At 44.4% G+C, this 18,131-nt stretch overlaps 1 long non-coding RNA gene across 1 annotated transcript in view; it reads right to left on the bottom strand.

Annotated features, from left to right (window-relative positions):
• Positions 1-315: 315 nt before the first annotated feature.
• Positions 316-18,131, bottom strand: part of LOC134344734 (uncharacterized) — a 71,263-nt gene continuing 53,447 nt past the window's right edge. Inside the window, exon 4 of the long non-coding RNA XR_010017506.1 lies at positions 316-486. This is a non-coding gene — a long non-coding RNA (uncharacterized LOC134344734). The remainder of the gene's footprint in view (positions 487-18,131) is intronic.

Genomic DNA, 18,131 nt, shown 5'->3' on the forward strand with positions numbered 1-18,131 from the left:
GCTTCCATTAATGCCCCTCCTCCCCTTCACAACCGATCCCTTATTTATTTATTTATTTATTTATTTAGGTCCCCCTCCCCTTCTTTCTCTCTCTTTTTTCTCCCTCTGTCCCTCTCACTATATCTTCCTCTGATGCTCCCCTCCCCTTTTCTTTCTCCCTAGGCCTCCCGCCCCATGATCCTCTCCCTTCTCCAGCCTTGTATCCCTTTTGCCAATCAACTGCCCAGCTCTTGGTTCCATCCCTCCCCCTCCTGTCTTCTCCTATCATTTCAGATCTCCCCCTCTCCCTCCCACTTCCAAATCTCTTGCTATCTCTTCTTTCAGTTAGTCTTGACGAAGGGTCTCAGCCCGAAACGTCGACTGTACCTCTTCCTAGAGATGCTGCTTGGCCTGCTGCGTTCCACCAGCATTTTGTGTGTGTCGCTTGAATTTCCAGCATCTGCAGATTTCCTCGTGTTTGCAAATTAAATCCACTGTGATTCAATGCTGTAAAACAATAAAACATGAAAACTTCCAAGAGGGGGTGAATACTTTTTGTACACTCTGTATATCATGGTGTAGTATGTTAGAAATCTCTTTGTATGGCCACTGTTTTGCACATGATTGTAAGACACTGCAGAGCGTTGTGGACACAGCTCAGCACATCAGGGAAATTAGAACTCCATGAACTCTGTCAATCCTTCTCGCTGTTTTGATAATCAAAGATCCCACCCACGCCTTACATTCTCTATTATACCCTCTCCCATTGGGCAGAAAATACCTGAAAGCACAAGCCACCGAGCTCAAGGACAATTCTATCTCACAGTTATCACTCTTGAACAGACCTCTTCTATGATCACAACCTATCTCGTTATGATTGTGCATTTTATCGTGGACTTGCACTGAACTTTCTCAGTAACTTTAATGTTTTATTCCACATTTATAGTCCTGACTTATCTTAGTACAATGCACTGTGTAATGATTTGATCTGTATAAACAATATTATTATTATAGGCATCCGTTAGTCTCATGAGACCATGGATTTGCACCTTGGAAGATTTCCAGGGCGCAGGCCTGGGCAAGGTTGTATGGAAGACCAGCAGTTGCCCATGCTGCAAGTCTCCCCTCTCCACACCACTGAGGTTGTCCAAGGGAAGGGCATTAGGACCCATACAACTTGGCACCGGTGTCGTCGCAGAGCAATGTGTGGTTAAGTGCCTTGCTCAAGGACACACACGTTGCCTCAGCCAAGGCTTGAACTAGCGACCTCCAAATCACTAGACGAACACCTTAACCACTTGGCCACATGAACAATATACAAACCAAGCTTTTCACTGCAACTTGGTTCATTTGTTTTGTGTCATGCTGTATGACATGGGCAGTCATGGTCTCTCCATGGCCAAGGTTGCTCTTGGCAAATCCTACAGAAGTGGTTTGCCATTGCCTTCTTCTCAGCAGTGACCCCAGCCGTTATCAATACTCTTCAGACTGTCTGCCTGGTGTCAGTGGTCACATAATCAGATGCTCATAAGGCTATCCACCACCTACTCCCATGGCTTCACATGAACCTAAGTGATTCTACACCATGACCAAGGGTGGCCTGCTAGCAGAGGGAAGCAGCTCCTTACACCTCCTTTGGTAGAGATATTTCTCCACCCCACCACCCTTCACCTTGGTACATGTGACCGTAAATCAATTCCAATAAACCTATCACGATGATTAAAAACAGAAGTAATTATTGATCTCCATACCAAATTTTAATAAGTCTTCCCTTTACGCATTTGTATTTCTAATTATTCACTTATTTTATCATGTAAATATAAAACATTCTGCAATTTCTCTGACTATCTCTACTAGTCTTTCCCATTGTTATCCATCACTCTGATTTCTCGGTAAGGTGCTTTGGGATATCTTGTTTGTTTAAAGTGCTGCATAATGCAAGCTTTTGTTGCTGTTACTATAAATAAATGTGTTCCATGATTTATTGCCGTGACTACTGACCGATAGCGTGTTTATTGTTTCACTGCCTGAAGACTGGGAGAATGTGAGTGAGCCTGTGTCGTAAGCTGAATATATTAACAAAGATTGTTGGTTAGCACTTTGAGTGGTGGTGGTAGAATCATGTGCTCACAGTTTGGATTGGAAGGTGTAAGGACTTCTTGTCCTTGTTTCTAAGTGGAGGAGTAAAGAGGAAAGTTTGTGTGAATGTTCAGTATATAGCAGACGTGACATAAACCTAGTGGCCACTTTATTAGGTACACCTGCTTATTGCTGCAAGTATCTAATCAGCAATCATGTGGCAGCAACTCAATGCATAAAAGCGTACAGACATGGTCAAGAGGTTCAGTTGCTGTTCAGATCAAACATAACAATGGGGAAGGAGTGTGTGTGTGTGTGTGCATGTGTATCTGTCGTCTGTACAAACTAAGCTAAATATTGAGCTATCATCTGATTCCATCCCTCTCTGTTTTCTGTATCATTCCCTAGTGAATAGCAAGCATTAATGTGCACCAGCATATGATCTTAATGTGTCAGGTTAATTATACTGGGACATATGTCACGAGCAGGAAAGGGCTCATTTGGGATTTTCCATTTAAATACAGTGTATTCACTTCATTGTTGGAGTCACACAGGGCTCGGTTGGTAGCAATGCCTGCTCTGAGATAGACAGCTGTGGGTTCCTAGTCCCACTGCAAATCCAGGCTGGCACTCCCAGTGTTGCCCAGTGTTCCTTCAAATATGACATTAAACCAAAGCTCTTTCTGCTCATTCCAAAGCATGTAAAAAGCCCCATATGCACTTTTCAAAGGGGAGAAGGGAAAGTAACCTGACGATCAGCCAACATTTTGTCAACAGTTGAAATGGGACTGGGATAGATGGAAATTTCCGGTTTAAGATGGTGCTACTGAGGTTCAGCGGCTACTTGCTGCTGGCCAGTGAAACAAATAAAGCCACTGCTATTCACACTTTTTCTGGTAAATGATTGCTGCAAACAGTGGTCTGCAGCTTTCCCGTCGAAGCTGAACTGAACCGCCTGGACAACCTGGCTTTTTGTGGAGTGGGCTGGGGTCTCAGAGAAGCAGGATGGTTACAGCATGTCCCTGCTGGAGTTGCCGGAGTGGACTTGGAGGCAATTCAATATGGCGGAGCCTAGGTGAGGCGAAGTTAAGGAAAGGTCCGAGGTTTGATTGATTTAAGAGCCGAGTCAAATTGGAAAGGTCGAGCACTGGCTGAACAGAAGCGGTGGAGCCCGAGCTTGAGGGCGCGTCGAAGTGGCTGTGAGCAAGGAACGACCCCAGGTTTGCACGATTTAAGTGCCGGGCCAGACTGAAATGGTCAGGGAGGAATGGTGCGGATCAGCTCACTGCTCTGTGGGGTTTGCTCGTCTCTGTGCTGGACTGAGGCTGTGGCCTGCAACTGGTGGGCTTCTGGATCGGCTGCAGTGATGGCTGGCTTTGTGAACTTCAGTTCTGAGTGCTGTTTGCTTGATTTTATTACTTGTATGATTTGTTTTATTCTCTCTCTCTGGACACTGGGTGCTTGACTGTCTTTAGTTTTTAAAGGGTTCTATTGGGTTTGTTGTGTGGCTGCCTGTAGAGTCAAACTTCAGTCATATAATATATATATATTTTGATAATAAACGTACTTTGGACTTTGAATTTTGGTCGGGTTGGCACATTTGGGGTGAAGGGCCTGTGTCCATGACGAGAGACTCCTAATTAACCAATGATCTATTCCATTCAAGAATCTCTGGATCCTGTAGAAATGCTACGATACCTTTTGATCACTGGTGGGATCGCTCTGCTACAGAGAGGGGAGAATGCCTTTGGATGGCGGAGGGATCACTTTGCTATGGAGAGGGGAGACTACAGAGAAGTAAAGATCTGCTGCTGTGCCCGGAGAACGCTACCCAGGTATTCTGCATTTTGGATATGGACTTGGACTATAGACTTTTTTCAGACTTGTATTTTTTTTTATATTCTGTGCTTTTCACCCGATCTTTCTCACTTTTTTGCGCGTGGGGGAGGGGGATTTGGGAGTCAATGTGTCTGTTCCATTTTTGTTTGTTTTTTGTTCAGGGAGGAGAAATTTGGGGGTTGCTGATCATGCTGGTGTTCTTTTCTTTCTTGGTTTTGTGGCAATCTGGAGAAGAAGAATTTCAGAGTTGTATATTTTGATAATAAATAAACCTTGGAACCGTTTGACCCAATGTCTTAACAGCGAGTAGACTGAGGCCAAATACTGTTGAGTTATTTGCCGTTTGAAAATAGACTCTGTGGCCACTGTATTAGGTGCACCTCTATACCTGCTTGATAATGCAGATACCTAATCAGCCAATCAGCCAACACGGCAGCAACTCACTGTATAAAGTATACAGACATGGTCAAGAGGATCATTTGTTGTTCAAACCAAACATCAGACAAGGAAGAAATGTGATCTAAGTGACTTTGATCATGGAACGAATGATTGTTGGTGCCAGACAGCATGGTTTGAATATCTCAGAAACTGCTGATCTCTTGGGATTTTCATGTGTAACCGTCTCTAGAGCTTACAGAGAGCAGTGCGAAAAAAAAACACCAAAAGAAAAATCCAGTGAGCAGCAATTCTGTGGGTGAAAGTACCTTGTAATGACAGAGGTCAGGAAAGAATGGGCAGACTGGTTCAAAGTTGTTTTATTATCAAAGTATGTATACATTATACAACCTTGAGATTTGTCTCCTTACTGGCAGCCACAGAACAAAGAAATCTCAAAAGAATCCATTGGAAAAAAGTCTGTCAAACACCCAACATGCAGAGAGAAAAAAAAACAAATCATGCATACAACAAAAGTAAGCATATTGGTTCAGAACTTAAGTTTTACGAAAGACACAAAGTCAGGCATCACTGCAGCTGGAGTAAGCCACAGCCTCAGTTCACTGCAAAGCCAAGTAAACGTTGCGAGACCACAGACGTGAAGCCAGCCAGAGTAAACCACAGCCTCAGTTCAGCACAGAGCTGAGTAAACGTGGTACAGCAAACAGAACCGGCCCTTGCATCACCTCCTGTCCCAACACACTGACCTTTTCAATCTGGCCCGGTGCTTAAATCGCCCAAACATTGGGTCGTTCCTCACTCTCAGGGACGCCACAACTCTGCCTTGACTCTGCTTTGATTTCACTTCTAGTTTCTTCGACCATGCCTTGACTGCGCCTCTGTTCAACCTGACAGGAAAGGTTTGGAAAAGAGCACCTCTGAACGCACATGTTGAACCTTAAAGTGGATGGGCGACAGCAGAAGAACACCACAAAATAACAATCAGTGATCACTTTGTTAGGTACATGAGGTACTAATAAAATTGGCCACTGAGTGTAGTTTATGTTTTTGATATTTGTGGAACTTTGCATACATTGAATAAAGTAATACACAAAAAATAAGAACATAAGATTCAAGTACATTTGTTATCAAAGGATGTATAAATTATACAACCTTGAGATTTGCTTGCTCACAAGTAGCCATAAATCCACAAGCCCAAAATAACCAAATCAAAGAAAAAAAGGAATAAAAAAATAAAAGACCAACACTCAATGTGCAGGAGAAAGAAAAAAAATACAAATCACGCAAACAATTGAAGTGACGACAGCATTCCAAGCCGAAATTGGGTCCTCAGATCCGAACACTGGAGCAGCCCAGAGTAGGCCCAAAGCCTTGCTTCTCAGTTATCATATTAGTGGGCACAGAGCACAGCAGCTGGGGCAGTTCTTCATAGCCTCAGTGTCATGGAGAACAAGTGAAATTGGCTCTCATCCAGGATCCCAACACCCTGGCTCTACTTCATTAGGAATTTGAGGAGATTTGATATCAGACATCCCACCCTGCAAAAACTCATTTCAGGGAGGTAGCACCATCAATTTGTGGGAGACTTCCTGCAGAGGTGGGATGTTGCAATAGAGTAGCTCCTTAGCAGCTGGCCAGCTAGTTTAAATAACGTTAGCTATGCTAATGAACAAATGACACCTGTTAAACTCACCTCAACATGTCTTTTACAGTCTTAACCCACCATGGGCAATAGAAAAGTCACTGTTGCAAACAGTGCAGCGAGCAACACTGTCATTATTTTGACCCCTATTAGGCAGGGGTACACTTTAGTGTAGTCTGGGGTGACGCACGTTTTATTTTTTTTGGAACACTCTGCCATGGCGCACTCTCGCTTGCGCTTTCTCTCTCTCTCTCGTGGTCGCTTGCGCGCTCTCGTTTGCTTTCTCTCCCGCTCGCTCTCTCTCCCTCTCTCGCTTGCTTTCTCTCCCGCTCGCTCTCTCCCGCTTGCTTTCTTGCCCGCTGTCTCTCGTTTTCTCACTCGCGCGCTCACTTGCCTTCTCTCTCGCTTGCCTTCTCTCTTGCTTGCTTTCTCTCTCGCTCTCTCTCTCACGCGCGCTCTCGCGCTCTCTCATGCATTTCTCTTGCTCGCTCTCAAAAAAATTGATTTCAGTGATATTGTATATAATTTGTGGGCATCAGGGAGCCGCTATTAATATGCGGGAGACTCCCGGATGTTCCAGGAGAGGTGGGATGTCTGTGATATGCACCTAAGACTCTAGCAAATTTCTATAGATGTATCGCGGAGAGCATTCTGACTGATTGCATCACTGCCTGCTAGGAGGCTCCAATGCATGTTATCAGAAAAAACTGCAGAGGGTATAGACTGTGCCAGCTCCACCACGGTCACAAGCCTATGCACCTTCCAGAACATCTTTAAAAGGCAGCGCCCCAAGATAGCGGCATCCATCCCTCAAGACCCTCATCACCTGGACATACCCCTTTCTCATTACCACCATCCAGGAGCAAGTACAGGAGCTTCAAGCCCACACTCAGCTAATAGGAAAAGCAAATTTTACAGTTTAAGGATCCCATTTCGGAACTGAGAAAGGGAGAAAGCAAGTTTGTAACAGAGAAGGTGGGGGAGGAGAATGACTGATAGGGTGACAGAATACCATATTAACCTTGCTATTTTGATTGGCATCCTCTCATAATCTTAATCACTCACTCACTCACTCCACACCAGCCCACCATGGGATTGTGGAAAGAATATAATTGGATAGGATGATTGCTGTATAACTGCCATGGTTACAATACCATTGGATATTCAAGTGTTAAATAAGTCCCCAGGCAGGACTGTGTTCATATGAATACTGTGCCATCTTTGACACACAGAGATATTTATCTCCACCAGCAACTCTGTAATATCACCAGTTTATTGGATTTTCTTCTCACTGTACTGGATACAAGTTTACCATTCTCTTTCTCAACATCGGCACAGCAGTTATTGCTGCACTGAGTTACAATAAAATTCATTTCTAAATGTTTCATGCTGTAATACCATTGTATTAGGATTGAAATATTATTATTGCATTTTCAAGCTGATTACTACTCTCACAGCTAGCAGTCTAAAGTAGACAATAAAACTCAATTCCACTTTACTATGCTGATGAAACTCCACACAAATGATCTGTAAAACGATATCTCACACAATAATATGCTGCCTCTGCCAAGATCTGGTAATTTTGTTAAGTGCTATATTTCTATGGTTTTCATTATTTTGAGTTTAAATGCGCCCAGCAATTGCTGAATTAAGGTGGTGAGGGACATGTGGAGACTGAAGTTACTGTACAATAGAAAACCAGGCAACTATGTCAACCAACTACCTCATTCAGAGATTCAGTGATAGGCCAAAAACATTTCACTCTTGGGAGAAGAGAAAATAGGAAAACAACCACTGACTCTTCAGGATACCTTTGCCTGGTACACTAATTTCTTAGTATTGACGTGTTCTTTTGTTATCAGAGAGGAGATATTGGAGCCTGAACTCACACACCCTTCTGTCATCAGATTTATGAGTGGACAATGAACCAATCCCTTGACACTACCTCAGTACCTTTGCTCTCTTTTTGCACTATTGATATAACTATATATGTATTTCTTACGTAGTTTACAGTATTTATACATGGAAGTGTGATGTTGTGGCCATTACAGAGATTTAAACATGGAACTGTGGCATTGTGGCCATTACAGAGACTTAGATGTCTCAGGAGCAGGAATGGCTGCTGAGTGTGCCAGGTTTTAGATGCTTCAAAAAGAACAGAGAGGGAGGCAAAAGAGGTGGGGGCATGGCATTGCTAATCGGGGATAGTGTCACGGCTGCAGAAAATGAGGAAGTCATGGAGGGATGCCTACTGAGTCAGCATGGATGGAAGTCAGAAACAGGGAAAAGGCAATAACTCTACTGGGTGATTTTTATAGACCCCTCAATAGTAACAGGGATATTGAGGAGCAGATAGGGAGGCAGATTCTGGAACAGTGCAATAATAATAGGGTTGTTGTGATGGGAGATTTTAACTTCCCTAATATTGATCGGCATCTCCTTAGTGCAAGGGGTTTAGTTGAAGTGGAGTTTGTTCGGTGTGTTCAGGAAGGTTTCCTGATGCAATATGTAGATAAGCGAACTAGAGGAGAGGCTGTAGCTTGAGCTGGAATTGGGAAATGAACCTGGTCAGCTGTCAGGCTTTGGTGGGCAAATTAAGGAAAACTCCAAGGTATCCTACAAGTATGTGAAGAGCAAGAGGATGAGCCGTGTGAGAATAGGACCAATCAGGTGCGATACTGGAAATGTGTGCATGGAGTCAGAGGAGGCAGTGGAGGTACTTAATGAATACTTTGCTTCAGTATTCACCAGGGAAAAAGATCTTGGCAAGTTTAATACAGACAGGTGTGAGGTATTGCACTTTGGAAGGACAAACCAAGGTAGAACATACAGGGTAAATGGTAAGGCACTGAGGAGTGCAGTAGAACAGAGCGATCTGGGAACACAGATACAAAATTCCCTAAAAGTGGCGTCTCAGGTAGATAGGTTCGTAAAGACAGCTTTTGATACATTGGCCTTTATTAATCAAAGTACTGAGTATAAGAGCTGGAATGTTATGATGAGGTTGTATAAGGCATTGGTGAGGCCGAATCTGGAGTACTGTGTTCGGTTTTGGTCATCAAATTACAGGAAGGATATTAATAAGGTTGAAAGAGTGCAGAGAAGGTTTACATGGATGTTGCCGGGACTTGGGAAACTCAGTTACAGAGAAAGGTTGAATAGGTTAGGTCTTTATTCCCTGGAGCATAGAAGAAAGAGGGGAGATTTGATAGAGGTATATAAAATTATGATGGGTATAGATAGATTGAATGCAAGCAAACTTTTTCCACTGAGGTAAGGGGAGAAAAAAACCAGAGGACATGGGTTAAGTGTGAAGGGGGAAAAGTTTAAAGGGAACATTAGGGGGGGCTTCTTCACATAAAGAGTAGTGGGAGTGTGGAATGAGCTGCCAGTCGAGGTGGTAAATGTGGGTTCTTTTTTAACATTTAAGAATAAATTGGACAGATACATGGATGGGAGGTGTATGGAGGGATATGGTCCATGTGCAGGTCAGTGGGACTAGGCAGAAAATGGTTCAGCACAGCCAAGAAGGGCCAAAAGGCCTGTTTCTGTGTTGTAGTTTTTCTATGGTTTCTAATTGTGGGGATGACCTACAGCATATACACTTGAGCATATAGACATTAAGAAAGAGGATGTGTTGGAGCTTTTGAAAAGCATTAAGTTAGATAAGTCACCGGGACCAGATGAGATATACCCCAGGCTAGGGTGAGAAGCGAGGGAGGAGATTGCTGAGCCTCTTGGCGATGATCTTCACATTATCAATAGGGACAGGAGAAGTACCAAAGGATTGGAGGGTGGCAAATGTTGTTCCTTTGTTCAAGAAAGGCAGTAGAGGTAACCCAGGAAATTATAGATCAGTGAGTCTGACTTCAGTGGTGGGCAAGTTGTTGGAGAAGATCCTGAGAGGCAGCATTTGGAGACACATAATCTGATTAGGGATAGTCAGCATGGCTTTGTCAAGGGCAGGTTGTGCCTTACGAACCTGATTAAATTCTTTGAGGATATAAAAAAACATATCGATAAAGGAAGAGCAGTGGATGTAGTGTATATGGATTTCAGTAAGGCATTTGATAAGGTTCCCATGCAAAGTTCCTTCAGAAAGTAAGGAGGCATGGGATCCAAGGAGACCTTGACTTGTGCATTCAGAATTGGCTTGCCAACAGAAAGCAAAGGGTGGTTGTAGGTGGGTCATATTCTGCGTGGAGGTCGGTGACCAGTGGTGTTCCACAGGGATCTATTCTGGGACCCCTTCTCTTTGTAATTTTTATAAATGAGCTAGATGAGGAAATAGCAGGGTGGGTTAGTACGTTTGCTGATGATACAAAGGTTGGGGGTGTTGTGGATAGTGTGGAGGGTTGTCAGAGGTTACAGCAGGACATCGAAGGGATGCAGAACTGGGCTGAGAAGTGGCAGATGGACTTCAAGTGTAAGATGATGAGAGCCATTGATCTTGCGAATAGCCAGAGGCTTTTTCCCAGGGCTGAAATGGCTAACGTGAGGGGGCATAGTTTTAAGGTGCCTGGAAATAGGTACAGAGGGGATGTCAGGGGTAAGTTTTTCACACAGAGAGCAGTGGGTGCGTGGAATGCACTGCCGGTGGTGGTAGTGGAAGCAGAAAAAATAGGGTCTTTTAAAAGCCTCTTAGGTAGGTAGCTCAGAAAAATAGAGGACTATGTGCTTGGGAAATTGTAGGCAGTCTGTAGAGTAGGTTACATGGTTGGCACAACATTGTGGGCCAAAGGGCCTGTAATGTGCTGTAAATTTCTATGTTCTGTGTTCTTTTTTTTTAATGGATTGCACTGTATTGCTGCCACAAAACAACAAATTTTTAGAACATATATCAGTGCTAATAAACCTGATTCTGAATCTGCTTCTCTTATCAACATTTTATAAAATTATGAGGGGCATATAAAGAGTAGACGAAATTCTCTTCTAGGGTAGAAATGTCATGTACTAGAGGACATGCATCTAAGTTGAGAGGAAGCAAGCTTGCAGGAGATAAGACCTGGGCCTCTGTACCTCCCTCTGCAACTGGACCCTTGAGTTCCTCACCTGGAGACCCACAGTCAGTTCGGATTGAAATAACATCTCACCCTCGTTGACAATCGACACAGGCACATCACAATGATGCATGCTTAGCTCACTGCTCTACTCTCTCTATATCCACAACTGTGTGGCTAGACACAGCTATAAATTTGCCAATGACACAACTACCGTTGGCAGAATTTCAGATGGTGACGAGGAGGCAGACAGGAGTGAGACAGATTGGCTGGTTGAGTGGTGTCACAACAAACAACCTTGCACTCAACGTCAGAAAGACTTTATCCATAAAACAGAAAATTTCACAATGTACAGCATTTCAACAAACCTGATTCTGATAAGTGTGGGATTAGTTATTTGACATAGAGCGTGGTAGGGTGTGGAATAGACTGCCAGAAACAGTGTGGGGGGGGGGAGAGAGAGAAAGGAGTGGGGAGAGAGAGAGAGAGGGAGGGAGAGACTGACTTTACTTGTCACACGTACATCAAAACACATGAAATGCATCGAATGTGTCGACAAATCATTGAAGGTCATACTGGGGGTAACTTCTGGTGGCAACATAGCATGCTCACAACTCAAACCCTAAATGTAGGTCTTTGGAATGTGGGAGGGAACTGGAGCACCTGGAGGAAACTCACCCAGCCACAGGGAGAATGCATAAACTCATAGACAGTGGCTGGAATTGAACCCCGAATGGTGAGAGATGGATTTGTAAAGCCAGGTAGTAACCGTTATGCTACCATTAGACATGAACATGAATATGCAGAGAATGGCGGGATATAGACACCTGCAGATGGGTTTAGTTTAGTTCAGCATTGTTCTTTGTGCACACATCGTGGACCAGAAGGTCTAATCCTGTGCTGTACTGTTCTACGTTGTCAGGATTGGGGACGACCTACTTCCACTCCCAATGTCTGACGAGCTCCAAGGTGGCTATTAATACCTGTATAGGAACCACAAGCCTCTGCACAGACAGGACATATGAGGGAGATGAGGAGGTGGGTGGGAGATGAGTCAGGTAGGCTGCTCTTTCCACAGCTTACACTATTAAAGTGGGCACAGAGTGTACGTTCGTGGTCTTCTGCTGCCCATCCACTTCAAGGTTCGACGTGCCGCCGTGCATTCAGAGGTGTTCTTAGTCATAGTCATAGTCATAGTCATACTTTATTGATCCCGGGGAAAATTACTTTCCGTTACCGTTGCTCCATAAATAATTAAATAGTAATAAAACCATAAATCATTAAATAGTAATATGTAAATTTATGCCAGGAAATAAGTCCAGGACCAGCCTATTGGCTCAGGGTGTCTGACCCTCCAAGGGAGGAGTTGTAAAGTTTGATGGCCACAGGCAGGAATGACTTCCTATGATGCTCTGTGCTGCATCTCGGTGGAATGAGTCTCTGGCTGAATGTACTCTTGTGCCCAACCAGTACACTATGTAGTGGATGGGAGACGTTGACCAAGATGGCATGCAACTTGGACAGCATCCTCTTTTCAGACACCACCGTCAGAGAGTCCAGTTCCATCCCCACAACATCACTGGCCTTACGAGTAAGTTTGTTGATTCTGTTGGTGTCTGTTACCCTCAGCCTGCTGCCCCAGCACACAACAGCAAACATGATAGCACTGGCCACCACAGACTCGTAGAACATCCTCAGCATCGTCCAGCAGATGTTAAAGGATCTCAGTCTCCTCAGGAAATAGAGACGGCTCTGAGTCTTCTTGTAGACAGCCTCAGTGTTCTTTGACCAGTCCAGTTTATTGTCAATTCGTATCCCCAGGTATGTGTAATCTTCCACCATGTCCACACTGAACCCCTGGATGGAAACAGGGGTCACTGGTACCTTAGCTCTCCTCAGGTCTACCACCAGCTCCTTAGTCTTTTTCACGTTAAGCTGCAGATAATTCTGCTCACACCATGTGACAGTTTCCTACCGTAGCCCTGTACTCAGCCTCATCTCCCCTGCTGATGTATCCAACTATGGCAGAGTCATCCGAAAACTTCTGAAGATGACAAGACTCTGTGCAGTAGTTGAAGTCCGAGGTGTAAATGGTGAAGAGAAAGGGAGACAAGACAGTCCCCTGTGGAGCCCCAGTGCTACTGATCACTCTGTCGGACACAGAGTGTTGCAAGCACACGTACTGCGGTCTGCCAGTCAGGTAATCAAGAATCCATGACACCAGGAAAGCATCCACCTGCAACGCTGTCAGCTTGTCCCGCAGCAGAGCAGGGCGGATGGTGTTGAATGCACTGGAGAAGTCAAAAAACATGACCCTCACAGCACTCGCTGGCTTGTCCAGGTGGGCGTAGACACGGTTCAGCACGCCACTGTTGTAACGTGTGGTTATTTGAGTTACTGTTGCCTTCCTATCATCTTGAACCAGTCTGGTCCCTCTCATTAACAAGGCATTTTTACCTACAGAACTGCTGCTCACTAGATTTTAAAAAAAAATTCTGCACCATTCTCTGTAAACTCTAGTGGCTGTTGTGTGTGAAAATCCCAGGAGATCAGCAGTTTCTGAGATTCTCAAACCACCCCGTCTGGCACCAACAATCATTCCACGGTCAAAGTCACTTAGATCACATTTCTTCCCCATTCTGATGTTTGGTCTGAACAACTACAGAACCTCTTGACCATGTCCGCATGCATTTATGCATTAAGTTGCAGCCACGACTGGCTGATTAGATATTTGTGTTAACAAGCAGGTGTCCAGGTGTACCAAGTAAAGCCACCACTGTGTGTAGTTGACCATAGATCAGAGAAATAAGAACAGAGAAAGAAAACTGAGGTAAGCATGGAGAGGGTGTTAGGGTTTTTACAATCGGGCCTGATTTCCAGCGTAAATGAGAAACTCTGCCAAAGTACTGACTGCTCCTCTTGATTCTGGAAATAAGTATTTCTTACCACTTCAGAATTCCAGTTCATGCTACATTAAATAATCTACTTTTCATCTTATGCCAATAACAGAAGCAGGAAATTACAAGGTCTGAATTCTATGACCCCTGAAGTAAAATGTACAAACATGAAAGAAGTAAATTCAATCTACATCACATCCTGGGCTGCAGGTACAATCCATGCAATTCCCTGCAGTTCATCAAACCCTGAGTAATGTTTCTTCCCAATTCCTTCTCTTTCTTTCTGCTGTAGAGTAAATAGTGTCATAGAACACTACAGCATAGAGTCAGGCCCTTCAGCCCATCTAGTCCATGTGAACCATTAATTTGCCTAGTCCCATCAACCTGCACCTGAACCATAGCCCTCCTTCCATTCCCCTCCCATCCAAATTTCTCTTAAGTGTTGAAATTGACCCTGCATCCGTCACTTGCAATGGCAGCCCTTTCCACACTCACCACTCTCTAAGTGACGAAGTTTCCCTCTCATGTTCTCCTTAAACTTTTCACCTTTCACACTTAACCTTAACTTCTAGTTTGTCTCACCCAACCTCAGTGGAAAAAGTCTACTTGAATTTATCCTACCCTTACCACTCATCATTTTGTGTGCTACTATCAAATCTCCCCTCAGTCTTCTATGTTCTAGGGAATAAAGTCCTTTTTTATTCAGGCTTTCCCTATCACTCAGGTCCCTAAGTACCGGCAACAACTTTGTAAATTTTCTCTGCACTCTTTCAATCTTACTTACATCTTTCCTGTAGGTAGGTGACCAAAACTGCATACAACACTCCAGATTAGGCCTCACCAACATCTTATAGAATTTTAATATAACATCCCAACTCCTGTAATCAATCATTGACTTATGAAGGCCAATGTGCCAAAAGCTTTCTTTACGACCCTGTCTACCTGTGACATTGCTTTCAAGGAGGTATGGATCTGTATTCACAGATCCCTCTGTTCTACATTACTCCTCAGTGCCTTATTGCTCACCAAGACTGATAGGTCCTACCGAAGTGCAACACCTCACAGTTGCCTGCATTGAATTCCAGCTACCGTTTTTCAGGCCAATTCACCAGCTGGTCAGATCCTGCCGCAAGCTTTGATAGTCTTCCTCGCTGTCCACTACTCCCTCAATGTTAATGTCATCCGCAAATTTGCTGATCCAGTTTACCACATTATCATCCAGGTCGCTGATTTAGATGACAATCACCAATGGATCCAGCACCGATCCCTGTGACACACCACTAGTCTAGGCTTTGTCGGAGAGATAACCATCTACTACCGCTCTCTGGCTTCTCCTGCAAAGCCAATGTCCAATTCAATTTACTACTGCCAAGCCACTGAACCATCTTGAGCAACCACCCATGTGGGACCTTATCAAAGGCCTTGCTAAAGTCCACGTAGACAACATCCTCTGGCCCACAAGCGTGCACTATCCCATTTACACTCATATGACTAACCAACTTATTGGGTGGTGTGAGTTCGTTGGGCTGGAAAGGCCTGTTACCATATTGTATCTTCAAATAACGTAAATAAATAAAAATAAAATTAAGCCTGCAGACCAATTTTCATGATTACTCTCACCTTCAACATGCTCAAAAGCACTGATTTCAGTGCTTTTTTTCTCATTTGAAGCTTCTACCAGACTGGGTAAATGATCTATGCATTTGAATTTATCACAGCACACTTAGCCTAGTTGTCATGTTGATTATTACAAGTCCACTAAGAGCATGAACTTAATTTGACAAGCAAAGCTGCGGTACAGGCTCCCATGCTGAGATGAAGCTCTGCAATCTAAAGAGACAGTGGCCTTTCCTTCTCTTTCCCCGCATGAAATAAGGAAACAGAGAACTTCGATTTATCAAGCATGTTTCTTTGGGAGATCCCAAAACTTTTTATGGTCGGGAGTTGTACTCACAGCTGTAACAAAGGTTGTGTGGCAGAATTTCACAGAAAGTTCCCAATACATAGATAAACATTGGCTGGGTCACCAGGAAGAACTCAGCCATGAACTGGTGTTAACAAAATTTTTAACATCAAGCAGAGGAGGCAGGTGTTTTCTTGATTAATGTCTTGTTCAAAAAAAAAACACTTGTCAATAATGCAGCGCCCTCTCAGCACTCAACTGAGATGTCAGCCTGAGATGTGTGCCCAAATCTCTAGAGGGGGGATTTGAACTCACCACCCTGGAGAAACAGCACAGCTATTGAGCTATGGTATGATTAACATAGAAAAATGATAAAATTGTTCCTTAAAGACATTCCATAAGACTTCGGAGCAGAATTAGGCCATTCGGCCCTTTGAGTCTACTTCACCATTCCAGCATACTCCACATTGTCTGCAGTTTTGGGCCCCTTTGTGCTGGTATTGGAAAGGGTCCAGAGGAGATTCACAAGAATTAACCCAGGAATGAACAGGTTAACATATGAGGAGTGTTTGTTGACTCTGGGCCTGTATTTGCTGAAGTTCAGAAAAATGAGAAGGGATCTTTTCATAAATCCCTGGCTTTTAGGTCTGGGGATACCAGTCGCTACACGGAATCCAGGCGTGAACTCCGGAAAGCCATTAAGGGCGCCAAGAGGCAATATCGAGCCAAATTGGAAGCCCAGGCTAACCAGAGGGATGCCGGTAGACTATGGCAGGGTCTAAATGAGATCACTGGGCACAAAGAAAGGGCTGGGAATATCAATAACTGCGGCGCTTCTCTTCCTGATGAACTTAACGTATTCTACGCAAGATTCGAACAGAAGAGGAGCGTCCCGCTCCCTCCAGATGAACCGGACCTGGTGGCATCGAGATTCATCGTCATCAAGGAGGACATTAGAAGGGCCTTCCTGAAGATAAATCCAAGGAGGGTGACGGGCCCATGTGGCATCCCTGGACGGGTTCTCCGGGCCTGTGCAAGCGAGCTAGCTGGAGTGTTTGCTGACATCTTCAACTGTTCCTTGCTTCAGTCTAAGATCCCTTCGTGTTTTAAGAAGGCAACGATAATTCTGGTGCCAAAGAAGAGCAAGGTGACATGCCTGAATGACTATCGATCTGTGACTCTGACATCAATTGCTATGAAGTGCTTCGAGAGATTGGTTATGGCACACATCAACCAAAGCCTACCGGTCAACCTCGATGCTTTGCAATTTGCCTACCAGAGCAACAGGTCAACGGCAGATGCCATCTCTCTGGCCCTACATTCCTCCTTAGAACACCTGGAGAATGAAGACGCATACGTAAGGCTCCTTTTCATTGACTACAACTCTGCCTTTAATACCATCATTCCAAATAAACTGATTCCTAAGCTCCGGAACCTGGGCCTTAGCACTCAGATCTGCAGCTGGATCTTCAGCTTCCTCACAGACAGGACCCAGGCTGAAAAATAGGGGACAAGCTCTCCCCTACAATCACTCTGAGCACCGGTGCCCCACAAGGCTGTGTACTCAGCCCCCTGCTGTACTCACTGTACACCAATGATTGTGTAGCCAAGTTTCCATCAAACTCAATATATAAGTTTGCTGATGACACAACAATTGTAGGCCGTATCTCGGGTAATGATGAGTTTGAGTACAGAGAGGAAATTAAGAACCTGGTGGCATGGTGCGAAGACAATAACCTATCCCTCAACGTCAGCAAGACGAAGGAATTGGTTGTTGACTTCAGAAGGAGTAGCGGACCGCACGACCCAATTTACATCGGCGGTGCGTAAGTGAAACAGGTCAAAAGCTTTCAGTTCCTCGGGGTCAATATCACAAATGACCTGACTTGGTCCAACCAAGCAGAGTCCACTGCCAAGAAGGCCCACCAGCGCCTTTACTTCCTGAGAAAACTAAAGAAATTTGGCCTGTCCCCTAAAACCCTCACTGATTTTTATAGATGCACCGTAGAAAGCATTCTTCTAGGGTGCATCACAACCTGGTATGGAAGTTGTCCTGTCCAAGACCGGAAGAAGCTGCAGAAGATCATGAACACGGCGCAGCACATCACACAAACCAATCTTCCGTCCTTGGACTCACTTTACACCACACGCTGTCGGAGCAGTGCTGCCAGGATAATCAAGGACACGACCCACCCAGCCAACACACTTTTCGTCCCTCTTCCCTCCGGGAGAAGGCTCAGGAGCTTGAAGACTCATATGGCCAGATTTGGGAACAGCTTCTTTCCAACTGTGATAAGGCTGCTGAACGGATCCTGTCCCGGATCTGGGCCGTACCCTCCAACTATCCGGACCTGCCTCTTGGTTTTTTTTTTGCACTACCTTTCTTTCCATTTTCT

This window comes from Mobula hypostoma, chromosome 4 (genome assembly GCF_963921235.1).
Source record: "Mobula hypostoma chromosome 4, sMobHyp1.1, whole genome shotgun sequence".
Classification (NCBI taxonomy): domain Eukaryota; kingdom Metazoa; phylum Chordata; class Chondrichthyes; order Myliobatiformes; family Myliobatidae; genus Mobula; species Mobula hypostoma.